At 34.2% G+C, this 22,244-nt stretch overlaps 1 protein-coding gene across 2 annotated transcripts in view; it reads left to right on the forward strand.

Moving 5' to 3' along the window:
• The window catches only part of LOC149774299 (P-selectin-like), a 63,931-nt gene that overhangs the window by 27,980 nt on the left and 13,707 nt on the right, over nucleotides 1–22,244 (forward strand). The gene's annotated exons all lie outside the window — the stretch shown is intronic.

Below are 22,244 nucleotides of genomic sequence, written 5' to 3' on the forward strand. Positions count from 1 at the left end.
CATGTACACTTATGTATTAGACAACTTAGCTTTTAGTTTATTAGATTTGATTGTGGATGGACTAAAGCAACTGTTTCGTCTATTTGAAATCAGAGATGATAAAATTAACAATGTGGACTAATTCACTGAGTCCCAAATGAAACTTTCAAACAAGCAAATGAATGAACGTGATATTCGCAATATGCACAACAAATATGAGAGACGTAGTACTGAAAATACCATTTTAATTATTTAAGCAATATTTAGGATCAATTTTCGTAACTTTTCGTTAATGGAATGGTTCAAACCATTACTATCTGGGGATCAAAAATAGTACATAAAAGCATTACTGAGGGCAAGGACTATCTCATATGTAATAGATACGTACCATTTTATAAGTCAATATACTAAATTTGTGAGGAAAAATGCAACAAAAGATTTTGGAAGAAAAATAAGGGCCTCAGCGCCAATAAGCCAAGAAGACGAAGAATTCTTATCTCAGATGGCTAAAGGAATTGTGACACACCAGTGGCTTTGCAATTTCCCTCGTTAACTTTTTTTATACAATGTTTCGGATTTAGGCTAGCGATAGACGCCGTACAGGTCATAATGTGTCTAGGGGAGCATGCAAGTGACCAGACATAAACATGTCTTCATTAGCTGGTAATTAGAATGGCTAAACATATAAATATATTTTTGCATCTTGAATTTCCTCAAAATGTATGTTCTTAATTCCGCAAATCCGAACTACATGAGCTATGTCATGGTTCGAACGACACCAGCTATGTCATGGTTCTAAAGCTTGATTACACATTTCGAAATTGTATTGTAATTTCCACTACGTTCTGAGTGCAATAACATTCTCCTTACCGCATTCAAAATAAAATAAACCTGCTATTCCATAGCGTCTTTTTGATAATTACAATTTAAAGAGTTCATATTTTGCTCACATTATGATTCCAAACATTCAATAACAGAACAGCAACACTTGCAGCCGAGTCAAGACACGTCCCTCTGTGCTCAAATCACAGACACGTGTACTTTTAGAGGAATTTACAGAAATCAAGCACACAGCTGACAAATCCAGGTCCATAATCAGCAAAACTGAGTCCATTCTTTCCAGACCGACTTTAAAAGGATGCTGCAATGCGCCTTCATTCACAATATGGGTCTAAATTTCAATATTAAGTAGGCTAAAGCGACGATTACTTTTGAAAGTGATGTCGAGCGCTCGACTAAGTTCAAATTTCGCTAGGCGGAGTTATGTGCGCATTAATTTTGTTGTTATGTATTGATGATTCTGCGCTTGTGTATTTATTTTGGAATACAGCATAAATTAAATTACTTTGTTCTTTGTAGTGTATTCCTTATATAATTAAGCCTTAGGTAGATCAAGAAAATTAGCATATCATTAATAGGTTACTGCATTTGTACGGGAAAATATGAACTCGTTATGTTGGGTGCATTCATCAAAAAAAAAAATTGTTCATATTTTCCCATACAATTTTAGTAACCTATAAATCTTATAATATGGTATGTCCGTCCATTATCAGTTCCGCTTCAGCGCGATTGCTCACCTTGTCGACCGTTTCTAGAAACCAAATATTGTGAATGGTTAGAACTTGGAGCCAGAACACGACCTTTCGGGTCAAAAGGTCAAAAGTCAGTGTCCCTGTTAGAAGAGAAATTGTTTCTGCACAATAGCATTAGTTATATATATATCATCCGTTAAGTGAACATTGTGGATGGCTTCCGATTGGGGCAAAAGAAAAAACACTATCAATTTTGTGGTTAAATTGTTGAAGATCAAGGTGATTATGCCTTAAACTTTAAATATAATCTTTGTTTCAGAGCATGTTCCTTGAACAAATTATGTTGATGTCTGTACTTAGGGTAATAAAGAAACCTATACATGATGGGTCCAAATGTTAGAGTTGCCGGCTGTGTTTAATCTTAGACAAATATAAGGTTTTTGCATATAAGTGTAATTTGCTTAGTATCTGCTCAGAGCACCGTGAAACACACAATGGTGGGCATATAAAATTGGCTGTTTACGTTACTCTTGTAAGAAAAATAATTAATGCTCTTATTAATACGAAGACAGAAATAGTATATATTGTACATATTTTACGCACTGGTTTTGAAGCGAAACCTTAGCCACATTAAAGGAGTGTTGACAAAATATCACTTCTCAAAATCTTCATTTTTCAAATATTTGTTCTCCTAATTTACCAACAAACTGTTATGAGCACATGGTCCATTCAGAATGTTCTTCAGCCGGAACCACTTTAAAGGCTAGTAAAATACTTCAAGTAACTTTAGATAAGAGAGATAACAAAATTTTTATATTGCTTATCCTTCACCATAATGAATTCTCTTAGACAATATTACAAGAAAATTGCCATAAAGGAGACAGATGAAAAGTTTTCTTCCCATCGTTACCGTGCCCTTGTTTTCTATTTTTTATGACCAAAAAATGTCAAACTTTTATGTACATTTATATGAACAACGCATGTAGCCCACTAAGTTCTATAAATCTGTTGAAGCAGCTATAGTATCTTACGTTTCAAAATACCTGAAGAATTCTAGTTTATAGCAGTTAATCCCTAAAACTGAGGCAGAGGAAAAGTTCAAACCTTATTAGTCATCTACCCCAAAGACTCATTTAGGCAAAAATTTCAGAAGCTAATTCAAGCCACGATCGCAGATAGCTGATAATTAAAAAAATACCCGATTTCCATATAATTATCGAATTGACCGCCAAAAAGAAAAACTCCATTGTACATGAAATAGATATTTGTCTTGCCAATTCCAGTAAAATTTCAACAATATTATAAACAGAAGTTTAAATATAGACAAATATTTTTCATAATTCTTTTTTTTCCTTTGTGAAAACAATATTTTTTTTATTTTCATATTTGAAAGGTAAAAGATTTCCCATCATGCTATGCAACGCTTGATTTTGTGTGCCAATAAATGTGTGACAAGAAAAGACCATTAGGGAAGCTTCATCAATATATGAAAACTACATTTCCTTGAAGGCATGAAATGTTTTGTCGAAGACAATAGACTCTCTTTCTTCCATTTTCTTCTTTACGGAAGTTATGTCCCTTTAAAAACCTAGATAAAAGCTTAGATCATCTAGTGTTTTTCTTTGTTCAGTTGGTCACTTAGTAGAAGATACATTCTTTACTTGGTAGTTAGATACAATTTTATGATCATACTTCAATGGAATCATATACCTATTAACTTTTAGTATAAAACATTAGAATCATACAATTTAAATCTTGTTTCTTTCTGTCTATAAAAAGAGGTTCGGCATATACAACATTCGATTAACGACATTTGGATACTCTTAAAACAAAATGTTTCTTTATTACAATGATAATGGAACGACGGTGTAACAGGTCTGAGGATCCTTTTATGCAAAACGCAAATAGAATAAATAAGGACATCTGTTAAAATGATTAATTATTCCACGTAACGAAAAGTTGTATTCTCAACAGATTGGTGGCTGTGGACTTCTGATCTCAGGAAATATATCTTATCAATTTGTTTATCCGTCACGAGAAAAAAAATAGAATTACCAAAATAATGCGGTTCATATCGTAACATTCAAAACTCTCCTTTTTGTATTTCCATGTGCCGTTTTTGTATATCTTTACCTTTTATATTATGTAATTGTATCTTTATTTTTATTTACGTATATCTTGCTAAAACAAAATTCAAAAGTTTTATTTCTACATTTCCACCAAAACATTTTTACTCTGCATTACAAAGCCGGACATATGGTGTGATGTTATATCTGGTACATACTTAATACATACGTCCATTAAACCTTTGAGATGCAGAATACTTCCTAATAACTATCGTGAGAATTAACTCCTCTCAGCAACTATTTGGCCATAGATTCCTTCCTATGGTCTTAAACTAAGTAATAGAACAAAGCCAATCCAACAAGATTATTAAAATCAACCAACAAATATATTTCTCTAATTTACAAAGTGAAACTTCAAGACGAACTAACAATATTACAAGTTAAATCTCAAATAATCGTAACGGTTCTATCACAAATCCAAAAGTATAGTGTTTCAAATGAATTCCAATAATCTTGAATGTGTCGATATACCAATAGTCTTAATCTATCACAATGATATAATCCAGAATATCTTTGAATGAATTCGCAATATTCCCAAAATAGTGTAATTCAAATGACTAATTTTGATTAAATGATTCTACTCCAAACATGAATGAATAATTTTGTTTACCACTTTGTATAAAAACCTAAGACAAAAAAAGTTGTCTTGACCTTAAAGTCAAATATTAGTAAACAAAATATTTAGAACTTACAAACATGACAAAAACACACTAATATTCAGGTAGGTCAAACCTCTTCCTTCAATACTAAACAGAAATCAAGCACACAATATAGATTAAATATACATAACAAGACAAACTAAATGCATGAAGGTCTCAGATAACAGAAAGTTTCTCAAGTGAAACGAATCAACATTTGCCTCAACGGCACGGTGGTGTCTAGCATATCTTACATATTGACGTTCATTTGCGTCACTTTGGATGCGTCAGTCAAAGCCATGTTCTTGTACTTCTTGTACTTCCTAGTAGACCATTTCATTTCTAGACACGTTTTATACTTTAAGTGCCAGAAATATGGTTACCACAACTAGTAAAACAAACCTGCAACAGATGCGGATAGGAGGTGCCATCTTGGATCGTCATGAAAGAAGAAACCTTATATGAGAATTTCATGTGAGAACTCTTATCTGGCTCTAGAAACAATCCTAATTGAAAACAAAAGAAGGAAATGAAAAATATGAAACGTTTAAATAGGCCTGAGCATCCCTGATGCCATACACATTCTGGTAACAACTCCGTTTAACACTACCTTCAAATGCGGCTAAGGCCAACAAGAAACCATTGTGACCATAAGACAAAGTGAATGCAGACATACATACAGGCATGTAGATATCGTAGATAAGCATTGCCAAAATAAAAAACCCTGCATATGGATCTCAGAATTTATTAGACCCAGCTCATAACAAGAGCAACGAAATGCTGATCCCAGCGCAACAAACCACTCGCCCCGTTTATAATGATAAGAAACCTAATTAACCGCTAATTGAATAGTCTGCAGCTTGTCTCTGATATTTTGAGGAGATTTGCTAACTAGTGAATAATGTTACTTGCATTCAACAGAAGCCAAAATTAAAGCCTAAACAGAAAATAAAATGTTTATTTAGCCCAGAATGTTGGCTTTTGTGCAAGGTGAAAAAGGAAACGTAATTTGGGAGATTGAGGAAAGGTCATTTGCACTAAAAATTATGGTCATTTTATTCAGATGCAAAGATATTCAGAAAATGAAAAAGATAAAGTGAGTTCTCTGCATATGTAACACTGTATTGGTGCAACTAAAATTGTAACTAATGCGCTTGAATTTATGAGATATATACAACTTGTAGAAAATATACAAAGAACGTAAGTAATATAGTAACACCTCTAGAGAGCCTATCAGCCTCTTCAATAAGTTTGGACGTTGAAAAAATGTGGAAACCGGAGAGGTCCCAGATGAAATTAGTCTCCCACTGAATGATACTATCTTAGAAGCCGTGAGAATAAATCTAAAATATTTCCTAACTGATACCAACGTTTTAAGAGATGCCGACAAAGAGTGAACATTTTGTTTCATGGATCTCAGACCAAGCACTACAATTAATCAATCTAATCTAGATCAATATATTGTGTAGTTTCCAGCATATGTTATACTACCTGGTGACTTTAACGACCACCAAACACTTTCAAGCTTTAAAAATATCAAAGAATCATGAAAGATAACATAATGGCCTTCCTGTTTCAGCTACCTAATACAATTTATTAGTATTTCAAATATAGGATAAAATTTTAAAAAAGCATCTGGAGATTGTTGTGTATATAAGAAATTATGTCACTCGTGAAATTAAAAACATATGTTGTAATCATGGTTTTGACTTTCTTGAAAATATGTCGTCTCCACGCAACTAACTCTGGTCTACAATTTTGTGAAAGTCACCTGCTTTAGAGATAAAATGTGCTATTTATTATGGATTTTGATGTGCTGAATTGAAATATGACAACAAAACAACTGTTTCCAAGATATTTAAATTTTAGATTTCATGTCTATGTATATTGTGTAGAGAATAGAGTTTTAATCATAAATTGTAAACCTAGGTCTTTTCATGTGTTTATGGTTGCTTTATATGTACTGTCTATGTAACACTTAAAAAAGCAGCAAAAGGTGTATATAAAATATATTATGAATCAAAAGCAAATAAAACTATTATGTATAAATAAGTACATAGTGTAATCCTAATTAAATGTCAACTCCGCGCTTCTTGGCTTGTCGCTTGTATTCATTTAATGGAGCATCTCTTGTCACTGTCCAGCAATAGTCTGCAAGCATTGATGGGCTCCATTTGCCCTGATAGAGTTTCCCCATTGTTGCAATGCTCACCGTGCTCATCGCTCACTTCTCCACAGCTCGGTGGAAAAATATCTAGACGAGAGTGAAAAAAGTATATCTTAATTGACATGTTGCAATCAAAGCTTTTGTATGCCGTAAGGAGATTTTCCACCAACTCCCTGTAGTTGTCTGCCCTGTTGTTTCCAAGAAAACTTGTTGCCACTAACTGGAAGGCCATGCAGTGCACCGTCAAATGCATCATCTCAAAGAAGTTCACTAATCTGAGGACCAACAATCTTAGCTTCACTTAACCTTGGAAATTTTGCACGTATTTACTTGAAAGTTGCTTGTGTATTGTCCGTGGCCTTAACCCTTGACAATGTCATTCAGTTCACCTTGACTTCTGAGGTGTTGTTCAGAGGAGGAGGATGGAAGTATATATATATATATATATATATATATATATATATATATATATATATATATATATATATATATAATCAGATTGAGATACACATGATTCAGGTCAGGTAGAAAATGAACTTGATTTTGGACAAGGTCTAGTTTAAAATACAAGTATCCATAGTACATAATATATAAAAATGTTTTTAAAAAGCCAATGCAAACTAAATATACATAAGAACTGATAGCAGAGGCTACACTCTCATCCTGGTTTAAATATTATGGTGCACAAGCTTTTATACTAACGTTTTCGCAACAATCCCAAGTAGCGCTCCACCAAATCCACTAACATAAAGGATGATAATAAATCATACAGATATTTAGGTCAATCCTAAACTATCAGATAATCCAATTATTTCCCCTGATAATGTCGCCATCCTAATCTATATAAAGTTTTAATTGTTTTTGTTTTGGTCTCTTTTATATATAAAAAATCCTTCAAACTGTCATGTATTTAAGTCAGCCTAAAATTAATACCGTTATCAACAGAAGGTGTAGGAAATATTTGGATCCAATGTCCGTGCAATACTATTTTTCTCTTTCATTTTGATCTAAGAAAAAGATAGCTTAAACTTAAAAGTTGTATCAGATTATCAGACTATGTTGGTTCTTTTGGGGCACTGTTCGCTTAGCGTACATGTGAAGTACAATTTGCTAAATACTGAGACGTCAGAATGTGTTCATAAAAATCTATATATAAGTTATATTATTGTCTGTACCTCGTTTGTTTTTTATCTGACCCCGAACAACGGTATAAATATGTCCACTGGTGTCTGTGATTTGTGTGATTTTGGATTTGTTAAGTAGTTTTAGCAATTTTTTAGTCATAACGCTATTATCATTACTGTGGCAATTTATAGTGATGTCTAGCATTGGGGCATCATCCTACCCAGCCAAATTATTCTGACAAAGGCCGACCTGTCCCAGCACTAATATCTTCATGATGAGGCGAGGCAGTTGCCTCTTAATGCTGTGACGAGGGAGCTGCTAGTACCGTTTTATAAGTCTTTGGTATGACTCGGCCGGGGATCGAACCCGCAACCTCCCACGTTCTAGACGGGAGCTCTAACCATTTAGGCCACAGGAGATTTCACAGTCTTCCTAAGTCATCCTGAGTATCCACTGGTAAAACATAGATATATGAAAGCTAGGTAAAACATGTCTCAATTTTATAACAAACACACAGAAATTCAAAACATTAACAGAAAGTCTATAAAACTGGTAACTTTATAACTGACTTGAATTTACGTCTAGTGACGTAATTAGTATATTTTATGTCCACTTTTATAGTCTTTCTTTTATCTCCCATTAGATAATAGGTTTATCTCCTTTATAAGATATTGATCTTGGTGATAAACTGTCACGATATTTACTGCGGCAATGAAGAAAAAAAACGCATCTTTTCCATATAGCATCCAATATCAAGTATTCGTTTAGTACTATGTAATATATAGTGCTTCACGTATTTATTGATGTAGTTTCTGGCACTCTCTTGACGTAAACCTTTGCAAGAATTTTATGTAGTTTTATGTCCCAATGCTTAACTCGAAGACCTCTACACCTTATAGATGTTGCTGATAATATTAATATACTCGTGACACAAATTGTAATATTTTAGCTGAAGTTGCATTTGCAAAAGTGTGGTGGTGTTTTTTCCATATTTTCCAAATCCTTGCAGATTATTTTTTTCCACTTATCACGTTCTATGTTCCATTTGCTTTTCCTATTCAATTCCTGTTCGTGTTCTGTTTCTCCTTCATATCGTTGCTTTACTTTGTTGCTGTGGCTGTTGCTTTAAATTTTCAACCAAATTCTTTTCTTTCAAATTATTGATTATACATTTAAACAGCATTTAATTAAAAAAATATGTTATGAAAGAAAATGAAAACTTTAATTATTTGTTTCAGTGATTATTACAAAGAAATGACTAAGAAAACGATAAATGATTTATACATTTCACACCATACTTGGATCCTTCTGATCTTAAAACAGAAGCCTTTAGAAGTACATTTCATGTAGCAAGATGTACTATTGATGAATACATAGAACACACTAAACATGGTTTATTCATGAGTGGTCATCAGTATAAACTAATATGGTCTCGTAGATACATAAGAGAGAGAGAGAGAGAGAGAGAGTTTTAGATTTTTAACGTAGCTATGACAATTTTAGTCATACCACTACGACGTCTGCAGCGAGGCAGTTATAGTATTGTCTATCACTGAGGTATTGTGCCGCAGACAGTTCAGATGCTAAATATGTAGCTAAATATAGATACAGTATGCGATATCCATTTCCAAATCTCGCGCTCTCTCAGACATTTATTTTTGATCATGCTATGTGCAAAACCATGATGAAAAAAGTTCAAAGATGGTGCTCTACAAGGTTGACAACAAACATCTTTATGTGTTAACCTGTTTATTAACAAATGAGACAACCAATCGATTATGAGAACCAAGATTTTCAACTTTGCAAAGTGTTTTCTGTGTTTAACTGCCCTAGAATTATAGTTTGCTTGCATAGGAATAGTTCGTGAATCGAAAACTTTGCAAATGCATAAACATTACAATTATTCAGCTTTACTCTAACAGCAAATCGTACTCAAAGAACCCCTTCTCACATGACTTTGATTTTACTGAATCTTCAGAGTCTCTAGTATGCGACTTGTTCCAACAATATGAAACGTTCAATGAAAACTCGGCGAGCCGATTTCGAGAAAAAGGGAACGAAATATATTGATAATATAATGACCACTCCTACTATGTCCATTGTATTCGAAATGCACATTGACATAAACATTTTGAAAAACTAACGATGAATTTGTATATAACCGTTATATAACGTTATAAAAAGTCATCTCCCTATGTGAATCGTTATAAAAAGTAATTAATAAGCATGTTAGTTCATATATTTTCCTCAAAGCATTAGAGTAGACACAATATCAGGCTTTCTATAATATATAATATTATAATTCCTCTAAATATATTCTATTACTCTATAGCTCGTTTAATAATCTCACATATCTGAGGAAGGATTTTGTTTCTTTTCGTCCGTTTGTTAGGTAGTCCAAAATCTGTTGTTTTGCCTCTTTTTACCCACTTACAGGCAAAGCTCGTTAAATTTCGACTTGATTTAATAAATTTCCTGCTGCTGCTTTTTCCATTCTGAGAAGAATACAACACCTCTTTATAATAAAATCCTTATCGGCACAATTACTAAACTAAACTATATGTCGTATGTATAAATATGTGTACTGCTAACATGATGTTTGCTATTCATTTCGGAAGTTTTGGTTACAGTAATTTCCAAACAACAAAACATATGCACCATTAAAAAACTGTGTTTGGCGCGATATAGCTCAGACAGATAAGTCGAATAATGGATATGAACCATTAAACAAGTGTGTTTTGAGAGATATAATTCAGACAGATAAGTCGAATATTGGATACATCTTATTTGTTCTGTTATATGCGGAAAGAAAAAAGGAAACATATAGGTCTACGGTTTATATCATTCGTATAGTTGCCCATGCGTTCTAATATTTAAAATCTCTGTGTACTCATTATTTATCAAATAATATTAAGTGTGCTACATTTTATATATATTGGATTCAATGTTAAGTACCTATGTCAATGACAGACATGTATTTGTCCATTTACATGGTTAACATACCGCTCCAGTGGCCTACTGGTTAGAGTGTCCGCCTAGGATGCGGTAGGTCGTGGGTTAGATTCCCGGCCGCGTCATACCAAAGACTTACAAAATTGGTACTAACAGCTGCCTCGCTTGGCGCTCAGCATTAAGAGGTTAGTGTTTGTACTGGTTGGCCTGGTGTCCGTATAAATGTGACTGGGTGGGACATCATACCACATGTCTGTGGCATGATGCCCCAGTGCTAGACATCACTATTAACTGTCACACTGCAGACATCGTATCGATATGACTGAAAAATTGTTAAAGCTACGTTAAAAATCCAAATCACACACACAAACACACACATGGTTAACAAAATTTGAAAGTTTTACAAGCGGTAAATTAGACCAAGCTGTTAACATGTGTAAATATTGCATCCTTAATCAGAGATACTGTATTCCTGAAAGACCATATCTAAGTTTCAATGCAAGAATGAACATTCCCAAGGGTCCTAGTATGTAGCACGTTCATACTCACAGATGGACCCCAGCCATCTAACTCTGGTCGAATGTAAATCTGTGTTGATGTAAATAATGACTGTATTTGTAGATTACATGGTGGATTTAGTCATTTTATCAGTCAAGCTGACATGACGAATCAGGATTATTTTGAATATTAACTGTTTTGTTCCAAACAGCAAGGTGGTGACATGCCCACGGGATAGATAGCAAAGATGTCTGCCAAATTCTCTGTAGGGGAAAATTCAGGGTATTCCAAAGAGGACAACTTTATTTTCTTTTGAAATCAGTAGCGTTTAGAGTTTGGAAATATGCACTTAAGGAACTACTGAGCAAGAGGTTACATTTTGGAAACGAAATAATACATTTTCAATATTTTGCAAAGGTTTGGTGAATATGCTCATTATAGACACGTAGGTGATATTGTGATCACAATAGTTTTTTCACCGGTATCAATAAAATATATTATTCAAAAGACTATATTTCATTTAAGAAACCTTATACAATAATTGTGAAGAACTGAACGAAACATGAGCAGAACATTTTGCTGTAGATCATGCAATAATATTTCTTTTGATGGAAATTTATAACTATATTTAAAAAATTTAAAGTAATTAATATACATTTGAAAATGAAAATGACAAAAGGTAAATAAACTTTCTGAACATTTGCATTCCAATTAAAGAAAACAATTTAACATTTATAATATTTTAGTTATTTTCTTTACCTCTTTGCAATGGTGTGTTTTTCAGATTTGGGATCAGGGATAAAGTCTCTATTGCTAAGGAATTGAAGGTGCAACGTTGTGTATGAGCAAAACAATGCTAACAAATTATATCCATGTTGCACTGCAACAGGTGTTATGGTGGCACTGCATGTATTATTATATGATCCTGGTAACAGCGCCTACTGGCTGAGACAATCCCAATTTTCACTTCCATTTGGTAGCATGGATTTCTAGACAACTTGCAATAACGCCTTACCTCCAAAACCTGAAGAGCTTAACAATGTGCAGAAACTGCTCATCCCCGAACCTGAAGAGCTTGACTACGAAAGTGTTTCAATGAGCATGGAACATTTTACCTTTTACAAAAACAACATGATAACCCATTTATGAAAAGTTTAATTTAGTTCAAATAATAACAAGGCAATTAATATACTGGATTGACTTTAATGATTCATCACAAAAACGTTAAGGGATCAAATGTGCGGAACTATGCTTCTGGACTCCTAAAATACACATGTATTCGCCGAACTGGTGTGAATGGGATAAAATGCAGAATTGTAGAGTGAATTAAGTTAGTTATTACAAACGCTCTTATATTTTATTGTGCATTGTAGATCGAAGTTCAAACGAAGCCTGAAATGTAGTATGGTGGGCTACCCTATATATAAAAATTGGGTCTAAGTACAAGATGAAATTGAGTCATAAACAGCGTTCCCATGGTTTAAGATTAATATGGGGCTCAGGATACAATTACAGTTAGTCATTGTGTAAACAATGGTCATAAGAATGGTTTCAAAAATGACACTCTGGGTACAAATAAAATGATAATGTCACAAACCGTTCATAGAAATAATATGATGGAATTATCTGGGGTCAAAGAAAATGTAATGTTAAAACTACACCTACTAACCAACACGCCGTTTTAATTCACCAACACCTACACATTCAAAAACATTATTTGACCTTAAAAAGGGTAGGAATGTTACGGACATGCCTTCCTAACCAACACGCCTACTAAATAACCAGCACCCAGTAATACAATCTAATAATCCGTTTGAATGAGAATCACACAAACGTACTAGAAGGGTATGAGTTATTTCACTTGCACCAAGATACTGTCCAGCCAGCCAGCTATATGTCTATCTAAAAAGGGTTATCATATTTTGTAATGGCAAAAAATATGCAAGTCACTTCCTCAATATACTCCGTCATCAAAATAGAATTGACATCAATTTGTTATATTTTTTTACTGGAATGTGCTTGATAGCTTGATGCTTAAAGTTTTCCTTATACAAATCTGGTCAGGAATACAGGTAATACCTAATGAGTGCTAATATATTTTAATTCCCTGTGTATAAGTTTATTCATAACATTATTTGCTGTAAAATATTGAAAGAAAACAATGCAACGTATCTCTGTGATTCAATAAAATCTAAAACTGTTCGCGCATTGAAGGCCCAAACGTTATAGTAATGGCCAAAACTGGTCTGCACAATACAAACTGAGATTCGTGTATCTTATGATGCTGGCATATCAAGTTAAACTAAGTTTATCTCTTCTCCAAAAATATGCACGGTTGCATAATTCAACTGTTCAGCATTTATAAAACGTTCTGTTTTCGATTTAAACAATATGGAGGAGGGCCAATTTATTAGACAAGTTGTTAACCTCTTTGCGTAGAATTTGGAGTTCTTTCATCATAGCCTAGTAAATAGTATCTTTACAAAATATACGCGAGAGAGAGAGAGAGAGATTTTAATCTCTATTCACCTTCAGACTTAATGTGTGATTTTCAAGACATATGGGCTTGTATCTCTACAAAACATACGTAAAATGATAGTAAATAATTCTTTAAATGCTATATCCATATCCGAACTCTACAGACGTAAGATAGAAACTTGAGTACAAGATCAAAGTTATTATCTATTAGTCTGATAAGCTGTAGACTGTAACAGGCCACGTAAAACTAAATAAATGTCGCAAGTTGCCATATTTACCGGTAAAAGAATGCATAAAAGAAAAAATAACGACTCAAATGACATGCTCAAGTACAACAACATGATACTTGATGCACCTTAAAAATTTAAGTATTTGCATCAACCCTCGTACACCAGTCCAACAGCTATAAGGACATAATACAAAAGATCTGAGGAGTTTTGGCTATTGGTAAAATCTTCTTAAGAAACCTGTATAGTGAATTTATGCACAGATTGATATACAAAATGTTCTTATAATGTTTTATTCTCACTATTATCTTAGCCTATCGCCTCCGCTGTTTAAATCAGCTCAGATCGATACTGAAACTAATGTGTCAAGTTATGATCACTATAGGTAATAAAAAGAAAGTGATAACAGCGACTCTACGTGGTTCAACTCACGGTTGTTCGGGCGATTGTTTTTACCAAATAAATTGGTGAAGGACAGGTTATGAGGTGGAAATGATACAATACCGAATCACCAATCAAGCACACACACACACCCAATCTGTTGTTGTTGTTGTTGTGGGGTTTAACGCCATTTTGCAGCACGATAGGCTATACATGGCGGCCAGTATTAATGGTGGAGGAAGAACCCGGAAAACCCCGGAAAGAACCACCGACCCACGAGAAGCTACTGGCAAGCTTTCTCACATGCCCACATTGGCTGAATCTTAGACTCGAACCGCCGCAGACAGAGGTAAGATGGCAGTGATCGGTAACGAAGAGCGCTTTAGACCACTCGGCCACTCGGGGCCCCACACCCAATCTGCTTTTCCCGGTAATACTACACTGCAACATCTAAATCGTCCGTATATACCTTTAAAGTGCATTAATTTATATTATTAATAGAACTGCGTTTTGATCATGTGCCAATGTCGGGTTCAATTAGAAAAAGTAAAAATAGTGAAATGTTCAAGTAAGACTCAAATCTCGACACAGAATCATATTTCATATAAATGTCATTCTTCTGTGATCTTTGTTGACTTAGAGAAACTAGTAATAAAGATCCATGCGCACCAGTTCGATAACACGAAATCACACATCTCGCAAGACTATTCATGGTATCACGGTACCAAGTGTTTTTCCATATACCTCAATGCTAATGTTTTGTGAAATAAATATACTTTCTGTCCTACTTGGGCATGCATGTCACACACTGTCATATGGAACAATGCTAGATTGTCAATTTGACAATGACATAACCAGGTACGCCATTGCATTTAAGAGAAATAACTCTACTGGAACTAGACAGGGGTAAGAGTTATCTAGTCACAATAAGCACATTTTCAGCAATGTGTACCATATTTTTAAAAAAAATCATAAAAAATATAAAATATGATCTAGATAGAAATTAACACAAACTCACATGTTGCCAAGAGGCTCAACATTTTTTTAAGCCAAACAGAAAGTACAACTCTTACGTAATGCACCAATCACAGCTAGTGTTGTTCTTTAATTCTGAATACAATGTTCCATACACCTTAAGCTCCGCCCACCTGGACTTGCGCAATTGGTACCGTTATACCTATAGCAAACCTTAATTTTTCCAATAATCTGTGAAATAGTTTGGGACTGTATAAGTAACAAATATACTTAGTCTCACTTGTAAAAAACAATTTGATGAGGTACTAACCTTTGTCTTATATGAATGTGTATAGAAATGTCATTGAGCTGTTTGAACACTTGTTTTCATACTTTTGCTTCACCATCAAAATCATCTTTTGAAATAAACTGAATTCTTTCAACTATGAGTTGTATCTTATTCATATCAGCACTTATTGAACTTCACATAGGTGATATGGGATAAATCACATTATGTCATATTATGTAATAACTAGGTCAAAGGTCAATGTACCAAATAGTATGAACCTGTCCTACTTCAAAATGTACAATTCACCTAAAAGAAAGGAATTTATATTTGTTTGGTAGGTGCAGAACTTAACATCAGAGACAGGTGAACATGGCCCAATCTTATTATAAAGTATAAGCTTTGACCACTTTACACTATCTGCAGATACAAGAGGTCACTAACCACCAGTCCTCACACAAAGGTCCACCTACCCATCCTCTTTGTAACACAAATAGTAAGCTTTCCTCCTTTGTAATGTGAATAAAATTGTTTCAATAAGCCAATCAGTCACCAAATATAGTAAATCACAGCTTCTAAGTGGTTATGTTGGATTGGGGGGTGAACTTAGGGGAATAAAATACAGAAAAATGCCAAATATAAACACTAAGTATAGCACATCAAATGGAGTTAAAAACAGGAGGAAAGTGTTTATCTAAAAGGGAGAGGTAGCTTATGATAAAGGAATTAAAGGAGGCAAAATCAGCAATGCGAAAAATGAGAAGTGAAAGTTTGATGACCTTACCTTGGACAAATATATTGGGGAAGGGCAAAACAGGTCCAAGGACAGCCCAAAGGCAACTGTGCTATAACATCCCTTACAGGTACCCAAATTTCAAGTGAAGTTGTGTTCAAAAGGGTGAATAATTTAGATAGCATTGATACATATAAAGTATATTTCTTCTACATAAGAATTTAATAATAATTGGCATAAGATAGAGAGAAACTTATCTCAGATCCAAACAGAACATACCTTATCGGTTTTTAAACTTGTAAACTTTACTGTGAGAAATTATTAAATTGCTTCTACTTACATTTGCATCAAGATTGAGGGCTAATATAATACTTCACAAATCTTCTCTTTATTTTCATAACCAGTCACTGAAAATGTGAGATTTTATTTCCTTCAAATGTTATGACTGGTGTAAGGGAGATAACTGAATGATATACATAAGGTGTGGTAACCTCAATACAGTATCCATGTCATATAGATGAGTTCATCAACAACCTGTATCAACTTCATTGCAATTAAATTATCTCAGAATATATTACTGATAAAGTGAGAACATAACATTTAGACTCCTATATTTAGTGGAGACCTCAAGAGTCATGTAATTTTAATTTCTAAGACGACGCAGCTCTTTCATATCACATAGTTCATATTTTCTACAATGCCGGCATGTAGAATGCAGCCTTCCATAACCATGCAGATATCATCTCATGCCAATATGGATTCTTGCGATGGGATGCAAAGTTTCAAGAACAGTGTGGATTTGAATGGAATGAATACGCACTGTGTGACTAAATTGGTTATCATTCTGTAATGTTGGACCAAACATGGAAATTCCACAAGAGCAGCTTGACAGAAAGAAATAGGATTGATTGAAAGTCAATAGTAGATTATAATTGGGCTTATACAAGTGCCAATGGGAAATGCTGACTTAAGGAAACTGTTCTTGTTTGTTGGTATTCACTGCTACTTCAACAAAAGGGAATGCAAGAGAACTCAGAACTCAACTAACTACATGAACAAGTTCAAAGCAGGAAAGTGTAAAAAAAAAGGACAATTAGAGCAGGACAATTCAAATCAAAGTGGGTAGGAATACCATATCTTTAATAAATTATCTAAAAATTACTCATACCAGAACATCCCACATGGTACAAGTGATCTATCTACAAGTGTACTTAAAGTGTTCTCTATCCTGGTTTATGGCATGCCTTACAAGAACAAGATAGCTGTTTTTGAACACATGATTTTTCATCTTTTGCAGGTAAAATAGCCAATATTTGGCCAAAATCAACTATATTATGTTTACATAACTTATTTTGTTGCATGCATTCCAATCTAGGAGGTAACAGCACATACATAAAGGCATCAGGTAACACAAGTCTATATCTATCATAGCTATAGTTATCAAAAGTCCCCATCCAAAGCCAACTTGTGCTATTTTCTGAAGATTTCATACATTTTATTCTTAAAGAACTTTCAATATTTGACCAAAACTGGTCAGCACACATTTGTTTTCCTACATCAAACTAGTATAGTTCATAAATGCCGCCCACATGTATGCGTTTCTATGGATACACTGTGAGGCTATTCTTTCCTTTAGGTATCACGGTACCAATTGTTTTTCCATATACCTCAATGCTAATGTTTTGTGAAATAAATATACTTTCTGTCCTACTTGGGCATGCATGTCACACACTGTCATATAGAACAATGCTAGATTGTCGATTTGACAATGACATAACCAGGTACTCCATTGCATTTAAGAGAGATAACTCTACTGGAACTAGACAGGGGTAAGAGTTATCTAGTCACAACAAGCACATTTTCAGCCATGTGTACCATATTTTAAAAAAATCATAAAAAATATAAAATATGATCTAGATAGAAATTAACACAAACTCACATGTTGCCAAGAGGTTCAACATTTTTTTAAGCCAAACAGAAAGTACAACTCTTACATAATGCACCAACCACAGCTAGTGTTGTTCTTTAATTCTGAATACAATGTTCCATACACCTTAAGATCCGCTTACCTGGACTTGCGCAATTGGTACCGTTATACCTCATACGGGGCAATGTGAATTTCACAATATCGCCGTAACTATACTGCAACGTTTTAACTCTTCAGTTTCGTAAAATGTTCGTGTCTACTTCTATTGTCAGTGCAATTTTCCCCAATAGTTGATGTTTATCACTAGACAGAAAGCCTACAAATCTTTTGACAAAGAGATTCATACAGGTTTCATTTTATATCGAGAAAACGTTTGAAATTAAATACTTTACTCATTTCGACATGTCGAACTAACAGAGTTTTAAATTTTGCAAATCATTCATAAATTACGCAATGCCCATGCGTACTTTTTACGTTACGTCATTCATCTATGTTCATCGCTTGACGTGATTACTGGAAAGGTGAAACACGAAAGAGACCTGGCTATATATAGATCATTATGTTCAAAATGTTTGCCACTAGTTTTTCCTGTTTTCCTGTTAAGTTATCGACCGAGAACTGTATATACTGTGTAGAATAATGTATGATTGAAATTTGAGCTTGTACTTGATTTTACACTTGGTATTTTGGTCATTGTTTGTCTACCGCATTAGACCAGTTGAGGAATACCTACGAATACGACAAACCTTCATTCATTAATCTGTGGTATCACAAGTCTTCATGATTGTCCATAATCATGAATGAGAAGTTCATATTTTCAAAGAATGGTTTGATGTATTTTCTTTTTATGTGGATTATGTCCATCTGTAACGTTACCTGCCGTAAGTATTTACAATATATTTAGCCACTGGAAACACTGACTTAGTTTTATTGGGACCCGAATGGAAGGCGGCAAAATGATTTATTTTTATTATTATAAATCACAGTATATCATGAAGGTTATTTAGTGACAAGGCAATTGAAGTAAATTAATTTGCCCAGGAACACAACGGTAGCCTGCCCCAGCTGACTCTTCGTATTATCCGAATCGTCGCACATGCGGTCGGTAATTCGGAACTCTAACCACTAACCCATCGCGGCTCACAAATTTGATATGTGCAAATAAAGGTATATACAATATATTGATCAGTGTCGTCTCCGAATCCAACTGTGACCAATGTTGCTCTAATTCCAAGCTAAAGTCGTAGACACTAAGATACAGTCTACATTAAGCCATTATATCACCTATATATTTATTCATTTATTTATTCATTCATTCCTTTCGAGCAAAATTTATTGACATTAAGGACATGAAGTTGATATACGCACCGTTTAATTTGCTTGGTGGATTAATATACATAACATTCTTTCAATCAAGATGGAGGGTGCTTCCACATCCGGGATGATCGCTCTGTATACCTTATGATTTCTTTGGCAATCGCGTTTATTTTCAAAACAATTTTATATCCCTGTCCCTTCTCTATCACACACTAGCTGATGCATTCTTCCTTTATGATATGGTAATAAATCTCATTTTCTGCAGCAAGAAACATCGATTTGTTCTTAGCCGCATTCCCTTGTCCCCACTTTTTAATAAGTCAGACGGCTAATGCAAATAACAATGACGAATAACTTAACGGTGATAATGCGACAGCACGACTTAATTAATTTTTATCACCGATGATGAACTCGTATGCTTTATCTTCTTTGTTTCACATTAGGATATCCACACAGTCACTTGAAAGTAGTCAATAGAGCAATGAAATATCTAACAGCACCTTAAATATAAATCACTTTCCGGCGTTAGATACAACGATTATGTCGACAAACACATTTGTAACATAACCGAAAAATGATTTTAAAAGACTGACTCAAGCGACTAAACAGGTACTCAATTCAGGTTTAGTGCTTTCGAATATATTAGAGCAAACTATAATGTATCGCTGTGTTTTTCGCGTCGCCCGTCACAGTGATATCAGCTAAATGATTTGCATCATGAACCTACATACATACATACATACATACATACATACATACACACAGACATACATACATACACACACACACACATCCATGCATGCATGCATGCATGCATACATACATACATACATACATACATACATACATATTATCATCATCATGCAACTGTTAAAAGATTAGTGCCTTGCTCCGCCAAATGATTGCAGATTTGCATAACTGCAGGTATTGAGATATTTCGTTTTGTCAATACGGTAGCTGACACAGTATTACTATTGTATTTTTGTCAATTCTCTGTTCTATTTTATGATCTTGTATTATCTTGAATTTGTTTAATCTGATGTAATCTCTTTTTAAGAGGAAATAAAATCAGTCAGTCAGTCAGTCATACATACATGCACACATACATACATACATACATACATACATACATATAGCTACTCTTTGCGCATTACATTTAATTCAAGGTTAAAATAAGTGCTTTTTTCTTATCAAAACTGTGTGTACTTTTCCTTTGAGGATTCCTTAGAACACTTTATTATTTTCTCGACTTACCTGTGAATAGTTTTCATCTTATAATAGGGCAAATACTCAGATAAGTTGAGCAATATATTTTTGCTGGAGAGGAGGAGAGAAATGTGTTTCCTTTAAAGTGAAGTACATGGAACTATGCAAGCTGAGTACAAGGCAAACTTTCCTGTGGATGGTCTGATAAAAAGTTTATTTGCCTTGGTTGAATATGGTTGTTCTCAATGTATTACATAAGTCATGCCTTCCGTGCATAAGATCTCGTATGAAGCCTGCTTTTCTGTAGTAGGGTATTGGTTGTTTTCAATATCTTATACACATAATACTATTCAGTAATATTGTGAACATTGTCATCGTACAAATTCAGATGTATTTCGAGCAAAGAATCTTTTCCTGGAATGTAACTGAGACGATAAACAAACATCCTCTCAAGCTAAGAAAATGGTCATTTAATTAGTTTTGTTTCCAATCAATGTAGATTATAGAATTACACCATAGAAGCAATTTGAGATCTAACTACTATAGATTTATGTTTGTTTCCCCTACCCACCCCACCCCAATCAATTCTCTTTAAATGTACATTCAGGGAGTTACTAAGTAGTAACACGTTTTGAATTAATGATCGCCAGTTCTTCCCCTTCATTGTATAGCACACCAATATGTTTTTATGTACCAATGTAGTGCCGTAATCAGCGATCTAGTATACAAAAATCATAAAAAGAATCGAATACACAATGCGGTCCAAGAGGTCCTTTTGGATACCTATATTAAAACAAAGCATAAAAATATTATCCACTTGACCAAAGAAGTCAATGGCAGTTCATAGCAGAAGAAGTTTATGCACCCCAATCCCAAATTTCTACCTGCAATTTTCATGTCCGAATGTCATTTTTGACACCAAGTGATGCTTCACAGTGCAAACACAAGCCCATATTACTAGATGACAATTCTGCAAGACACTGTGTACTAAACAGGCTGAGGTGATTGAAAATAGTTGTCATCCAAGCCGTTTTTGAGATATTATACTTGCCCCAAACCCATGTGTTTATTGCTATGGGAGGCTAGCTCTTCTTCCATGCCGACAATGAGCATTTCACTATCAACATACTGCAGAGTAACTATGGAAGGTGTACGTGCCTGACATCAATTTCAAGAACAACACAAGCCCGAAACACATAGTTCATAAATATATCCATATCTTTAAATAGTAAACAATGAAAGCTGAAAAGTCACACCATAACCTTAAGTTAAGAAATTTGACAGGGGCCAATTTATGAAATTGTACCCTGCCACCTTATAGATCTCTGCCCACCGGAATTTAATGGTGGTTACATCGAAATATCCTGTAGCAGACGATCTGAAGTTTGGTGCAACTACTACTGCAAACTTGGATTTGTTGGGAACGGAGGTTGGCTGACTTGCGTTAAAGGCAGAAACTGTTTTCATGATACAAATTCAGTTTGCATAAAGTCAGGTATAAAGTCAGGTATAATAAACAGATAACAACAGATCTGTAAATTTATAGACATCAACACACAGGTAATATCACTAATATTGCGATGACAGGCACATGAATTTATGAAAATAAATTGAGAAACTAATTTCAAGATGTATGATTGAAAAAACGATATAATGCCAGAAATGTGTAATATAGTTACTTCAAGTAAACATGGCGGTCAGTATCTTTATTTAAGATA

This window comes from Sinohyriopsis cumingii, unplaced genomic scaffold, assembly GCF_028554795.1.
Source record: "Sinohyriopsis cumingii isolate HCF-2022 unplaced genomic scaffold, ASM2855479v2 utg000349l, whole genome shotgun sequence".
NCBI lineage: Eukaryota > Metazoa > Mollusca > Bivalvia > Unionida > Unionidae > Sinohyriopsis > Sinohyriopsis cumingii.